The sequence below is a fragment of the Dermacentor andersoni genome, chromosome 2 (assembly GCF_023375885.2).
Source record: "Dermacentor andersoni chromosome 2, qqDerAnde1_hic_scaffold, whole genome shotgun sequence".
Taxonomy (NCBI): domain Eukaryota; kingdom Metazoa; phylum Arthropoda; class Arachnida; order Ixodida; family Ixodidae; genus Dermacentor; species Dermacentor andersoni.
Window position 1 is genome coordinate 60,821,507 of NC_092815.1, and position 15,822 is coordinate 60,837,328.

General features: G+C 44.9%; 1 long non-coding RNA gene and 1 pseudogene across 4 annotated transcripts in view; both read left to right on the forward strand.

The window, feature by feature from the left end:
- Window positions 1-15,822, forward strand: part of LOC129387701 (uncharacterized) — a 155,220-nt gene that overhangs the window by 90,993 nt on the left and 48,405 nt on the right. The window contains exon 3 of one of the 4 annotated variants that reach the window (XR_011892518.1): window positions 13,703-13,840. The exons of the other annotated variants lie outside the window; for them this stretch is intronic. This is a non-coding gene — a long non-coding RNA (uncharacterized lncRNA). The remainder of the gene's footprint in view (window positions 1-13,702; window positions 13,841-15,822) is intronic. 4 annotated transcript variants of the gene reach the window in all.
- LOC126542697 (U2 spliceosomal RNA) lies at window positions 1,705-1,882 on the forward strand (annotated as a pseudogene).

Genomic DNA, 15,822 nt, shown 5'->3' on the forward strand with positions numbered 1-15,822 from the left:
ACGTCCTTGCGGTGTCCCACTCGGCCGCACTGCTGGCAGACGTCGATCTGTTTCTTGTAGAGGCGGCACGGTATCAGGGTGACTCCGTATCGGACAAAGTTCGGTACCTTGGGCCCCTGGAACACCACAATCGCAGTGGTCGTGCTTCCAATCCTTTTTGAGGCCACTGCTAGCGGGTTCCTCTCGTTGACGATCTTTCTATCTAGCTCTTCGGCGCTCGCGTCGATGGGGATGCCTCTGATGACGCCCTTCACGGTGTCGTGAGGTGCCGTGCGATATGCGCTGACCTCGTAGGGTTTGCCTTGAATGGATATCTCCTGGATTTTAGCGTACCTTCCCGCGTTGTCTTCGTTCGGTGTACTTACGACCATGATGTTCTGTTGTGTGTTGGGGCAGATGGTGTCCGCGGCGCTTTCCTCGCTCGTGATCTTGGCCGCAGTGAGTATGGCCGCAGCGACGGTGGTGGTGCCGGTCTTGACGATGTCCAGTCCCCCTCTGGGTCTGACAACTATCTTGGTTTCTTCTAGTGGCATGGCTGGCATGCGTGCTGCCTTGATGGCCGAGGCTCTGGCGTTCTTGTAGAATTTTGACATAAGATTGAAAGCAAACTAATATCTATTGGCACATACCACGTAGCCCGAGTGCACATATCCAGTGCACATACCTAGTCGCCCCTGTGGTACACATTTTTGGACCACTATTACCGGGATCATCCCACGAAAACGTCGATAGTTTCGTTAAAGAATGTTTCACGTTAAAAGAAAACTTTACTTGTTCCAGTGAAGTATTCAGTAGTATACTATAAAGGTGTAATAGTGTTAGTAATGGGATGAACCAACACTCTTGAAAGTGTAGAAAGCTTTACTCTGCCCCATGGATAAATTCGAAAGGTGTCATCCTCGCTTTACAAAATCTCAATTAACAAAAGACACTAAAGGAAAGGGAGCAAAGACACCTGTATCTTCCTGTTCCTAACAACCATCATTTGATAGTCAGCAGCTGTAAGTGACATATGCGCACGTCATCCATCGCAATGACTCGGAAATAAATGACCCACGAAGTCAGTCGTAGATTGCATAATCTGTAATTATATAAAGCCTGCCATCAGCTCGCACAGCCATCGGACTTCGGAGAGCGCCTGAAAAATGACGGAGGGCGAAGGGCTGACGAGTGCAAGAAAAAAAAAAAAAGATGGCAAAATACACATGGTGCCCTAATGTATTTGATCAGTCCTTGTCCTCATTAAGAAGGCTCATCAAGGAAACAGCTAAATTGATACCTTTTATTTTTTTTTGAAACGTTTCTGGTTTGTGTTTTGTTTCCGATTTTCTTCCTACAATTATTTTTGGCTGGATCTTTATCGGTTGCAGGCTTTACTATGATACTCGCTTAAACGCCTGCGAAGGCAGGCACTAAACAAGTCTCACCGATTGAGCATCTCGACGGACAAAAATAAAGAATGAGTTCAAAAATTTTAGTATTCCACAGTGCGGCCCTTTCCCCACGTCATGCGAAAGGATCTGCATTTGCGTGCTGGTTTTCTACCAGGAAGTCAAGCGCGTGGAGATGCTAAAACAATGGTAACACGTGACGTTGACAATATGAAAAAATTCGTGGGGCTGCAACATTCGTAAGGGGACGGATCACCATCAAAGCTGTTTAGGCTGCATACATGGGCTGAATGCATGGGCGGCATACATTAGGAAACCCTATTTTTTTTTTAATACGGCACTGCACTACGCCGACAGAAGCGCCACCGCAGTCACCGAACCTCCAATGCATCAAACTTATTTCTGGAAGTTGGCGGAGTACTTGAAGCCTGTTTCACTTCCGCCGCGGGTCGGCCCGGTATTGCGCCATCTCCGTGATCGGCCCACGCATTCTGGTTCACAAGCTGTGACACGGACGTAAGCCGGCCAGGATACCACCCCCCCCCCCCCCTCCCTCCCACACAGATTTTCTGGAAACGCATGCCCGGTATTGCACTATCTCCGGGATAGGCGCACACCTTCCTGCCGCCTATACGGACGTAAGCCGGCCAGTGAACCCCACTGGGAACGCATGCGGGGGATGCAAACAGGGGCTAGAGGTTAAAAGCTTCGCTGTAATATTCTGCCCAAATGAGAATGCTATGAATGAGTCTTAGCCTCACTGCACTGGCTTGTCCACTCTAAGATTTCGCAGAGAGGTGGCATCTTGTGTTGCCTTGGCCGGAATCTTCGTCATAAGAATCTGCCACTCCTGCGTATGTTTTCCGCTGAGGTATCTGCCACAGTGAAATCGGCATACAATATCAGGTGCACAAAGGCATTATAGAGAGAAACAATTGAGAAAATGGCGCTCACAACGCCCCACAATCGCACACAGGTATATAGCAGGAAGACAACTCACTTATTTACGCTGTCTGTATATTCGCAGTGTTACGGTAAGAACTATGGCTTGTATGCCTTAAATTTTTCAATTGATTCAAGTTAAATCTGGAGTACCACACGGCTTAGTACTTGTACTGATACTCTTAATTCCTCATCTACATTAACGATGTTACAAACAACCCGACATCTACTACTCGCTTATTTGCAGAAGACTGCATGATTTATGCTCAGATTACTAACCGCAGCGACAACACTGCTTTACAAGAAGACCTTGAGAGCATTTACACTTAGTGTGGTCAATCGCAAATAAAAATTATAGCTTCCGAAACCCACGGTATAATTTTTAGGACTGCTACTAATATCCCACGGTATCCCTACGTGATTAACGCAATACTTATAGAACAGCTTTCTTCCTTATAGTATTTAGGCGTCCACCTGTCTGGCGACCTAACATGGAATACCCACATTGACGCAATAACTTCTCAAGCATCCAAAACAGTCGGATTTATCAGATCTCGCTTACATCAAGCTAATCCGAAGAGAAAACTTATGGCATACATCTTTCTGATTCGCTCTAAATATAATATGCGTCATTCATATGGAACCCACATCAAATATACTTAATAAACTAAAGTCTGTTCAGAATAAAGCTGCCCGATTTATAACAAGAAATTACTTACGTCAATTCAGCATCACTAATATCAAAGCATCACAAAACCTTCCACTACCAGAGAAAAGAAGACTGCTGGCACTACTACCTCACTTTCGCAAGCTTCATCATAATCATTTGCCATTTGCGGCCTCTTATATACAGCCTGTCCATTGCATTTTCCCGCGCCTCACCGTTTCAATGTTGCAATACAGTTTCAACATAGAAACCTCTTAAATAACTCGTCACTGTTCCGTGCCATCCGTAATTGGAATAATCTGCCGCGCGATGTCGTGTCTATAAAATGCACGATACATTTGTACATATGCTGTATCGTTCGCTTAGCATCGAGTAACATTTGTGTCTGAATCCTTATGTCTACAACTTTTTAATATTTTTTATATACGCGAGTGTCATTTATTGTTTGTTTCATTGATGTTACTGTTAATGACTGTTCACCTGGACCGCTATCGTGGGCGCGTTCGAAAAGTCAACGTTCGGTTTCGCCTCACGCGATTGGCCTAGACTGGCCTAGGCCCGATGCCACGCGCTTCTCCTGCGTTTTTATTTTCTTTGTTTGTTTCCTTTATCTGCTCTCTCCAAAAAATTCTTTAGCACCAGTATATATGCACTTACCTTAGCATTAGGATTCGTGAAAAAATTTTCACGCGGGACACAACCACCGCAAATGTGCGGCCATCATTTTCAACAACTCTTTCTTCGACTTAGCGTGCAATCCTTGAGAAAGCCCATTGCAACTTTTTTTATTATTGTGTGCAATTCGTTTGGGATGCGTCTTATGGACCGACATTTCTTTGCAGAAGTGAAGTTCTTACGTTCACAAGTATTTAGATTCATTACACCCGATTTGCATTACACCTAAATAATTCCGGATGCTTACATAACATTTACCTTTGATAATTCTGTGTATTGTAGAAAATTAGTGTTAATTGTAATGTTCTAATAAGTCATGGAATAGTTGACATCAGTGGCTAAATGAGGGTTAGTAAACCAACTAAAGCTAAACTTCTAAAATGGCGTTACAAGAAACTGCAAGGTGATCCTAAGCCAGAAGTACAAAGGGGGCCAAATGTATGTAGGTCCATTATTGCGACGCTGCCCGGCGAATGTATATCAAAGGCAGCGAGCAGTTAATATCGCCTGATTTCCCCATAATAATCGTTCAAAAAAGCTCTGTGGTCATCAATTCTACCGCGACTGAATTAATGCACGACATTTAACACAGCCGATATTAGCGGCAGACAAAACAATAAATCAATGTTCTCGGCTCCTCACGAACCGTTCCAGTGTTGATTGTGCGCCAGCCGAGTACATACCCCATCGGTTAAATCAGCATACATTATCTTTTTCTGTAATACGGGCACAACAAACCCAGTAACAAGTAATGCATGATGCATTAATCTACTTTACATACAGGTACAGAACCATGCATCCAAAAATGACATACCATTTAGTGGTTGCTTTGGACGGAGTGCGCCATCACATCAATTCTAGTGGTAATTATATCATGGCTTCGTACGCCGTATACTGTCGGAGTATGCTTAACCAACTCTAACGATTGTTACAGACAAGTACCGTTTCTAAACAGCAGCCAATTACATATTCATCAGAACTCTAAATCAAAAAGCCCCTTTCCCTGTCTATGAGCGGTACCGCTGCTGGTGACATGTACTGTTCTCATTGTAAAATCTGTCCTGGGGAATATCACTAATATTTAGTTAAGAACGCGAAAAACAAATATTCTGTACATACAAATCCTACTAGTTGATTACGAGGCAGAAAAAAAAACGAAATAAAATTATCTTTCTTAATAGTAAGCGGACAAATTCATAATTTGACGAAATGTACTGCCTTGTACGTTGACTTGTTAAGCAACATGTGCGTCCGACAAACTGAATGCATCTGTCACAGCTCAATATATCGCGTGTAGAAAAAAAAAGAAATGGTTATTCAACAATGCGCGCTAAAATCCCCACATTGTATGAAAAGTGAAGCCAAGGTTGAAATAAACATACGCAGCACATGTATTATTGTACGTACACATTTTCTTTAGCGCGCGTAATTTTTGGAGAGACAATTTTTTTCTGTCAATACGAGCATGCCGCTGTGCTCAGGAAATGAACAGGTTATTGTATGCAAAATGGGTGGCAGCTGAGTGTCTTGAGGCATTTTCAGGCGGGTAAAAGTGCGAAATTGGTCGCTTGGCAACTGTAGAGAGCTTCGCACGACTCAGCTTTATTTGAATAAAGCGCACATGCAGTCGTTTAATCCTTTATCGCCTTTTATTCACGTGATGAACCCTGCATGCCAAAGATAATGGCCTCTCTGCCTTCGAGGGGGGCGCTGAACCGTAAGAATATGTTTCTTTTTAGTTTAATGGACGGCTAATTGCCTCTGAAATGCCTATCGACTTAGGACAGGACTTGAAGAGGACGAATGGAATAAAGGCACATGATGGAGTGCGAGATATTATTTTTCAGTTTCTTTTTATGTGAAGAGCGCCACGCATAAGACTAGCAGTTTATTGTCTGCAGCGGTGTATTTTGTTGTACTTTAATAAATTCAAGAGGGCTCTTAGCGGTTCATACATTCGAAACTCATTAGCTCTTTCTCACAAACAATATTTAACAAGTGTTATCTTGTTAGCTACCTTCTTAATAGAGAAAACGATAGGCATAATGAAGTAATTGGGTGTAAATGTTCACGAGGAGTTAAGAACAAGGCAATACCTTCTGCTCTTGCAAGGGATGAAGGTCACTAAGCCGTGCGTGCATATGGATAATGAATAAAACAGCGCGCTAAACGTTATATATATATATATATATATATATATATATATATATATATATATATATATATATATATATATATATATATATATATATATATATATATAATCACGTTACTATTATCATAAACAACACTTAGATATTACCCTTGGCATGAACCACATTTCTACTTTTTATGCTGGATTACGCTCAGAGACGGCGGACATTGTTTTCACGAGAACTAAAATTAATATTTGTCTAATTAAGAAAGTTTTGATAAGCATATCTTAAAGTGATTTATTTGCGGCGTATGTTGAAATTTGCGAATCGTTGGCGGTGACTTCGAAAGTCGCATCCACTTGGTGAGAATTGTGATAATGACACCAGTTTGGAGGCATGTGTTCCCAAAGCTGGCGACGAAACGCACATACAAACGTATCACGGTACACACGCCTTTGTATGACTGTCCATGTCACCTTGTCGCTCTCCCGCATCCCCCCCAATGCGCGACTGCGTTGACTTTACCAATGCTTTGTAACCTCTCCTTACTTCGTCTCTGCCATTCTATCCACCTCTCCTCTGGACTTGCATGTTAGTAGAAAGAAAGCGTAGTTTCTGTAATGTTCTTGTGTGGGGTCACGGATAACTACAGCTGTCAAGAGGCTAGTGTGACGACGGCCAGAGAGCTCGGCAGGGCATTGCTCGCATGTGACTCAAGGAAGGGTCCAAACGAGTTCTTCGATACTGGACCCGGAGGCATGCGTTACGTTACGGTCGCAACTTATTTTTTTCTGGCGTTTTTGCTGCGCGGCGCACTTTCAGTGACGGTCTCGTGCGCGAGCCCGCGAGCTATTGCGTTTCTTTTGCTTCTCTCTTTCCACGATCTTGCGAGCCGTGCGCGAGAACACCTACGTTGTTGTCTGACTGCTTATGCTTAATGGATCACAGAGGGTGCGCACGTATCGAAAGGCTGGCCAGGTTCAAGGATCCTCACCGCGATACATCACACCGTTGTACCTCTGGCACCACTCTAGCGGTATAAGTCCGTGCCATAAGAACACTGAGGTAGACGCGAGTGGATCAACAGCATGATCGTGCGCTCCATCGTGATGGAAAATTTCGTTCTCTGTGTGCGTGTCTGCACGACGTTGGAACAAACAGGCGAAACGGCAGTACATCTCTCTTCCTACGGTACGAAGTAAAGCAAGCACACGCACACATTCGGTGTGTAGGTTTTATTATTTCTCTAATCTTTAATTCGTCTATTGAAGCAACTGATCAAACAAGTCCTGCCACCTTCAATTATTCTTAAAGTCATTTGTCTCTGTGACGTCGTACCACTGCGAATTACGTATATAGGCGCACTTGTGCGAATGCCGTCGACTCTCTGACTGGGAGCGCGCCCCCGGCGAGTAGAGGGGTGCATGGTGCTTGGTTCGAAATTCGAGCTGTTTCCACGGCGCGTAGCGGTGTAATACTTTGCAGACACGATCTTTAGCGGGCATTGTAGGCACAGCGCTTGTCAGCTCAAAATGTCCAGACCTGGTGAGGGGCCCTTTAAAAAGTTTTGCGAGGATATGGGCTCTTAGCCTTTATCAAACGGTCCTGTGGCAACCCGTCCACATCCGTGCTTCCGATGCCCATGCCGCGCGGGCTCGCATGAAAGCACGACTAACTTGTGCCTAATGTTGATTTAACTATATATAACGTGAGCCACGTATTCCTGTGCAGCATCGACAGGGGAGGCTATATCACAGCCACGCTCCCCTTTCCCCGAGATAAAGTCCGTGTAGTGTTGCCTCTTTACGTCCGCATGAACGTGATCTTCAAGCCAGGAATCCTCTCAGCTTCACGTGATGTAGCAATAACTCGCCGTGATGTAGCGGAGTTCTTACTTCACGTCATCGATGTCTCACTGACTTCTTTAACCGTCCTGAACTTCATCCACGTCTCGCTCTGGCACGCTATTTGTTAAATGCGCAGAAAGTAAACATTCCTGCGAGCAATATTTTACGTCTGTCTAGTGTCGGTGAAAATAGCAAAACGCTCGTTTGCTCCTTGAATCATCTGCGATGTGTAATTGTAAGATTGTTCATTATGGTTAAAAAATTCGCATGGGATTCCTTCTGCGAGGTGCAATGAAGAAGGGAATAGCGTGACGAGGAAGCGTATATAAGAATCAAAGGGGCCGCGGCAGACAGAAGCGCAGACTGTCAAACTCCACATGTCACAGGAAAGCCTTCCTATTGAACAGGCAGTAACAGCAACCTGCCGCAATGAACGGGCGATGTCTAAAGCACGGCGACCATTGGTGTTTTTCTGGCTATCCAATCGTTTCCGGCTCCTAAAGCCAGCAAAAGCAAAGCCCTTGAGTTACACTTTTGTATACTGAACAAGAACCATCACCGATGCACGGATTTGTCGCCACCAATGTTAATAAATTCATTGATATTTATGCGATTTATTCTAGGCTAGGTAATGATGTCACGTTTTTATTGCACTCTGTTTACTTGGGCAATCTACAATTTAGACCCGCCGTGGTTGCTTAGTGGCTATGGTGTTAGGCTGCTGAGCACAAGGTCGCGGGATCGAATCCCGGCCACGGCGGCCGCATTTCGATGGGGGCGAAATGCGAAAACACCCGTGTACTTAGATTTAGGTGCACGTTAAAGAACCCCAGGTGGTCGAAATTTCCGGAGTCCGCCACTACGGCGTGCCTCATAATCAGAAAGTGGTTTTGGTACGTAAAACCCCATAATTTAAATTTAAGAAATCTACGATTTAGCGACAGAGTTCACATTCATCTGTGTCAATTAGGTAAGAATGCTTCAAGTTCCTGTTATTGCGATAGCACTTAGGTAGCCACTCCAAGCACATTTCTGTCGTCATCGCCGCTGTCGGCGTCGCTGTTTTCGTGTAAAGTCCCAGGGTGAAAACATCGCCCTCGTATGCCATATGCTGTATGTGGGAGGGAAAGCGTGCGAGGGTGGGGCCGATGATGGTGGCTCAATCTCGCGCGCGCAATGGAGGAAAGCGGAGGGGAAGCGCGCCGTCTTGCGTTGCGCGCATAGCACTGGGGAGAGGGGTCGAATGGGGAGGTGGGTGGGGGGGACGTGCTGCTCTGGGGGTTGCTGCGTATGGCATGGCCGCGTGGAGCCTATATTGAAAGCGATTTGCAATGGGGACAGAGTCTAGGCGCACCGAGGGCCGATAGCTTCGTGGGCGCTGTGCACATGTTTACGCCGCTTAGTTCGTGTTGAAGCGAGAGTGTGATGCCTAGCTTATGGGGGCAAAGGTTCGTGTACTCAATGGTTCGATTGGTTCTCTTAGGCGGAGCCTCCGAGAACCCAATTGAGGACAAAGCCGTTGGTTTGAACACACACACACAAATACATTTAATCAAACTAAAAAAGGCTTAAGATAAACAGAAGAAAATAGAAAGCATGCCTAAACTAAACACTCAAACAGACATTGCGGCAAGGAACACACATGGAGCTTGCATGAGGTTAACGGGTGCATGAGTCCGGGCTTTCCACGAGGGCGGGGACGCGTCACAGTCTCGACGCGGCGACAAGCTGGCGAAAGGAGTGGTGCCGGTCTCACCATAGGTCGCGGTGTAGGCTGACCGACCAGGCGACCGGAGCGCGCCAGCTCTGGCTAGGCGAGGTAAAGTGGGCGGCTTGGTGGCATGAGTGGACGGCGGCGGCGTTCTGGCCGGGCAGCTGGATGTAGAGCTCGGGTCCGTAGCCCGACTGCTCCTGTCTCGCCCACGGGCGCAGAAGTTCAAACGCCAGCCTCGAGCAGCAGGCGGCACGGCAGACGAGGGTGGCGTTCTGGCCGGGCAGCTGGCGTAGAACTCGGGCCCGTAGCCCGACTGTTCTCGTCCTGCCCACTGGCGCAGAAGCTCACCGGCGTTGAGGAGCTGACGGCACGCTCGGGTAGACGGGCGACGCACAGGAACAGGTTGGCAGGAGGCCCCGGGCGGGTGAAGTCCTGGTGGGCTCGGGTCCGGAGCCCGACGGCCCGTCTTCAACGCCCGCTCCGGTGGTTGACCTCCTCCTGCCGTTGCTTCCTGGGACTCTCCTGGCGTCTCCCCGGCGTCTCACTGCGTGTCCTTGCCGCGCGTCCCCTCGTTCTGCCAGCGCACCACGCTTTTTCTTTTGGTCTGGCCGATTTGGCATTTTCGGATTGGCTGCCCGACGCTCCGTGGTCTTTCTTGATTGGTGAGGCTTTTCTTCTTTTTGTTGGCTGTCATGCGCCGCGCGTTCTCGTGCCGGATACTCTTCGGCGTCGTTGTTTTCCTTCTTCCACCTCGGCGCGCGTGCACTCAGCGTCGTCTGCTCCTGACCGTCCCGATCGCCGCACCATGTCGCGCACCACACATCACAGAGAGGCAGCACGAACTTCAGTTCGCTCGCTGCTGCTGCCGCGCTTTCTTACTTCAGCGCTTTGAGAGCGAGTATTCGCGGGCGTCGAGTGAGATGTGTTTTTGTTTGCTCGTGCGCGCCTGACACCATGCTCATTAATTTAATTAGTAAGCGAATTTGAACAAAATGATACGGTCGATAAAACTAGTATCCTTACTTCATATGACTGTCTACTAATTTGCTATCGCATTTGATGCTTTGCTTTTCGGGCAAAAGTGCGGCTTTCTTTTCTTTGATCGTGCAGCAAAACATAAACTGTTGTAATACCAAACTCACTTCCATGGACGATGTGGCGAGTCTCTGTCCAATAATTTATTAGTGTCCTATAATGATGTTCTAACGTTTCGTAAGCGCTATTTCAGTTAATTAAATATATTAGTCTCTTACGGAAAATTGAACGTGAATAACGGCAGGCACTACACTGGTGCCACTCAGCAATCGCATGGGTCATGGACATATTTGAGCCGCACTCAATTTAAGAAAACAACTTCTCGAACGGCGAATTGGGTGCAAGAAATTATATTTATACTGAGTTCTCCTCATTGTTGATGCCTTTTGCTAAAGCACTAAAATTTATATGTGAGACAAACGTTGTGCACGTGCATCATTGGCACATTTATTTGTGAAACAAGTCGAAATGCAAGAACGTTGTTTTGAGTTCTGTAACGCCACGAGGAAGTAATGAAGAAAAACAGCATGCAGTACGACATGCAAACATCTGCAAACAAATGTGTAATATCATAAACCCGAAGTACTGGGAAAGGACTGGCTTTCGTCGACGTTCACATGCAGAAAGTGGGACGTAACAACATTTTCTGCGGTATCTTAAGGTCTGTGAATTTCCTCCCGAATCCCATGCAAGAGCTTGTTTCTAGTGTAGAAAATAACAGTGATGAATACACGTGTGCGGAAAGCATATGCGTTTACTCACGGCACGTACATCAAAAGCCCGAGGCAGGAAAACGAATGCGGAAACTGTCATCTGTCACGGCTCGACACATGCTTCGGCTATTCGCCATGTAGTCTATTATCTAAATTTCTTTTCTTGATTTGCCTCGTGCTTGTCAATACAAAACGTGTCTGAAATGCTAGTGCCTGTTTGTTAGCGAATGGCGAATTGTATTATTGTTGGCTGGCATTTGCGCGTCAGGCTTTCACAGCGGAAGTGAGCTACTTTTCCACATTGCTGCGACGCTTTGTATTGTGACTTACGTGTGGCCGAGATTTTTGCATCGCTTCGAAATTTTCATTGCTGCAAAAAAAAAAAAAAAAAAGCTAGGTGAATCAGTTTTTCCCATAAGAATTCTGCTGCAAGTCAGTGCCCGTGTTGCGTTTTCAGTGTCGTAGGCGTTATAGTTCTAGTCATCAAATGGCTGGCAAGTTCATAAGGCCACCATTTCTGTCTCAAATTTGGCTGGGCATCGTTCTTTCTTTGTTTTTGGAAAATATTCTTTTTTGTAGTGTACCTCAAGGCTAAACTGTTTTGTGGAAGGGAAGCTTCTAAAAACGTGCTCTTCTTTAACTTCACTTCTTTCTTTTATTCAAAATTTATCTTTCAGCCATTCAACACAGCTTTTTTTTATTGAAATGAAAACAAAAGACAGAGACGTATTCACATTATAATGGTGACGGCTACTCCTTTTCGCATAGCGGAAGTAACTATATAAAAATATATGTGAGAAAATGAAAAGAAACCACGTCATAGGGTCGGAAATCCACAGCACAGAGTCTTGTACGCCCGTGAACATATCAATGTGAAAGTTAAATGCAAGTTGCACCACAATGAGTTTTTAAACAAAGTCACAAACACACACAAGCGGCCGTGATGTACACTGCGACGAGCATATAAACAGATGAGGAATTACACAGAGTTAAAATATTGCACGCAAAGAATAAAAAAATGTATAACACGTAATATACAAGCACTAATAATTACAAATAATAGAAACAAGCTATAGTAACATCGTGTGACTCTTCAGTGCAGTATCTACTACTTGTTAAGGGTGCCTGTCTTTTCGCAAAAATGTTCAAGTGCGTTCAATGCTTTTCGCTGTATTTTTGATGGCCATAGGCTTAGCAGTTTTCCGAGTGAGAAAGGTCGGTGAGGATCAATGAAGTGTAGTCCTTGTTCTTAGTCGTCTTTGCTCCGCGTATATGGGGCTTTCGAGGAGTAGATGGTGAACATTCTAATTCTCGTGGCCACAGGAGCAAGCAAGGGAAGAAGCCCGTTTTATGCGATATAGGAAATTTTTGGTGTATGCTGTCCCAAGGCGCAGCTGATGAATTAGTGTCTCAGTACTTTTGGAAAGTTCTACATGCAGTTCGTAATTGAGTTGAGCATCCACTTCGTAAAGAATTAATTCCTTTGTATTTTCGTCAAACTAGGTTGACATACGCAAGTTCTTCTTTAGTATTGGAGACTCATACATTTTGGCGGGGTGCATGAGACAACCTCTTTTACCATATGCATCGGCACGACTTCTTATTACGGCTTTTAATGTTATTGCATTTTTCAGAAGAATACATTACCGAGTGAGTTAGTCTTTTATAGCTGTCCCTTATTTTCCCGAAGATTCGTTCTCTTTCGCGTTTTCACTCGTTTGCTTCTACTCCATTCTTTTGCTGTCTCTTCCTTTTCTTACAAACACCTTTGATTTGATTATACGCATAGTGAAGACATTCACATGCGCCACCGATAAGCACATTCCGGCTTCACGTGGAAAGACAGGCATGCTGGCTTTCTGACGGGGGAAATATAATGGCACAAAACTGTGCGTTGGTACAAGTATGAGCATTTGGGAATAAGTAGGGAACAAGTGTCAAGCTGCTAACTCCTTCTACGGTTGTAACTAGCCATATCCAATGACCCGGTTCTCTCCAATATTCTCTGTAAGTCTTCCTTAGTAAATCTTTTGATAAAATGCACACTCAAACACAGTAAAAAGGCTAGTATGCGATTAAACCAGTTTGCACAAAGAGAGCGCATCATTACGTTATTGTGCTGATGCGGAACTCCGATAAACACGGGACTAAACCGGCATGGAACGTTGCAGCGCATTAATTACAGGAAACTCCACGCAGAAATGTGGAATTCCAATATAAACAGAAGGAGCTAGGATAACTAAAATTCATTCTAGCTGCTCGGTTGCCTGTTGCGTCTACGAGCAGTAGAACCACTCGGTTGTCGCGTAACGTATGTGGAACCAGCACACGGGCACAGGAACGCGCCTGTAATTAGTTTCCGCCTCTGTTTAGCACAACGGAAACGACGCACAGGTAAGTGACGTTAGGCGTCAGCGCACAAGAGTATACAATAACACGCAACTCGAGTTAAATAATGTCCGAAGCGTGAGCCGCACCTTTCATTAGCCTGGTCACTCAATCGAACTCGAAGCCGTAATAGCGCTTGTGCTTCGGCTTCAAAGCTGCAAATAACGAAATGACTAAATTTCCATTGCGTTGCAGGTGTAGTTGTTCAGAAGCAGCGGTGAGGAATATGCTCCGCCCAGTAACAACTAACCGTCAGCGCACCTCCTTTCGATTTTACTTTGCATTCGCTTCTATTACCTGCGAGCCACTTCTTCAGTGCTTCACAAAAACTAGGTATGTTATTGAAGCTTAAGCATGCTGCGTTAAATTTGGAGACTGAACTTTTGTTTATAGAAAAAAGTACAACGATTTGCGTATGCATGGAGTGATTTGCGTATGCATGACTGGTTTGCATGATCGATTTGAGTGGTTTGGTTATGCATGATGCACTGTGATTTGCGTATGCATGAGTTGTGCATGCCTCTCTGGTCGCATTTAGACAAACAGAAAGACAAGGCTGGATGGATGGACGGCCGGTCGGGTGGACAGGCAGACAGACAGACAGAGAGACGGAAGGACGGACAAGTGCGACGTTGCAACATAGGAAATCTTATGTAGCCCCAAATTTATTTTCGTGTCCAGAGATGTATTATTTATTTTGAATGAATATTATGACCTAACATTTCCACTAAAAGCAGTCAATTACATGAGAGCACTTTGAAGAATGGTGTTGGCAAGTTGTAAAGACTTCATTGTGTGCACTTTTTTTCTTCTTTTTGTATTGCTTCCTGTATTGCGGTGCTGTGCACACGGCCGTTGACACGCCGGCTGGCACACGACCGTGCCACCGGCCGTGCGCATAGCACCTCTCTATTCGGAATTCTACATACGCGCTACTAACACACCTTCGGTCGTTGCTCCGCCTACCCGCCTTACCCCCTTTCCCTTTTAGAAGAACCCGACCTGTATATACTGTGCCGAGGAAAGCACATGGCGCCCTGAAAAAGATCAGTGTACTTGTGGAAACGTTGGCTCCCGCTTTTACCTTGTCGTCGTTTTGCTCATCGTATTGTATTGCTTATTATTTTTCGAGCTGTTTTACTGGTCCTATCCCTATATTTCATAGCCTTTATAATAATTGTGTGGGTCTTTATACAGAAACGTTTCCAGAAGTATATGTGTATGCACGTTGTGTGCTCTTCAATATGGAAATTGCCGAGTCATACGTGTGCAGGAACGTCAACACATTTGTGTAAAATAATAAGCTCGGGAACTTAGAAAGTCGTAACAGCTCAAACGTCGTCAAGACACATTGAATATTGTTATTATTATTATTATTATTATTATTATTAGTAGTAGTAGTATTATTATTATTACTTTCCTTAAATCAAAGCGTATAAACACAGAACGAAAGAAAGACTAAGAAAAATACAAATCGTGATAAGGACGCGTGACCCACGAGATGAAAAGTACGAAAAAAAAAGCACTTGTTTTCGTGTGTAAATTCCATTCTCGATTAGTTCCATTCTGAATTTAAGATGAACCGGCGAAGAAGCGATCCTGGGAGCGCTAATTGCAAGCCGTCTTCGCAAGAACGGCCCCTTCTAGAGGGAGAACGTCGCCACATGCTAAGGAAGCGCTACGTTAAACTTCCATCCCGAAACCCAATTACGCATCACAACGACTGTCTCTTAGCACGTGCAAACACCTTTAGTACAGTCGAACAAAGCGTGAATTCCAGCTAAGGGTTTTACGAAGGCCGGAAACAATAGCGCGTGAATTATGCATAAGGATTACGTGCAGCCAAAGGCAAGCGCTGGTCGAAACGAGTTGTATGTTTTTTGGCATCGCGCTACACAATACTCCGTACTTATTAGGGTGGCGAATTCAGTATTGCTCGTTGTTTTTTGAATCAAAGTGAGATTATGCCCTGCACCTAATTAAGCAAGAAATGTTTCTCAAATTGCGGTTCTTGGCATACAGACACACACGCGCGCGCACACGTGAGCTATTGATGTATACACGAATATGCGTTATCTTTAGCCCCTTTAATTAATTGTTTTATTACTGCTTAGACAAGTGACAACGAAGTTTTATGAAGATTTACTCCCGAACAAAAGTTGCATCACCGCGGTAAAAGATCGTGCTTTTTGCTAGAAACTCTTAGTGGTGCTCGCAAGTGATAATGATATCGCAGAGTATAGATATATTTATCAAGTACTTATGTATATAAATTTATTTTATGCCGTACACTCTTGTAGAATGCATTCATTGTT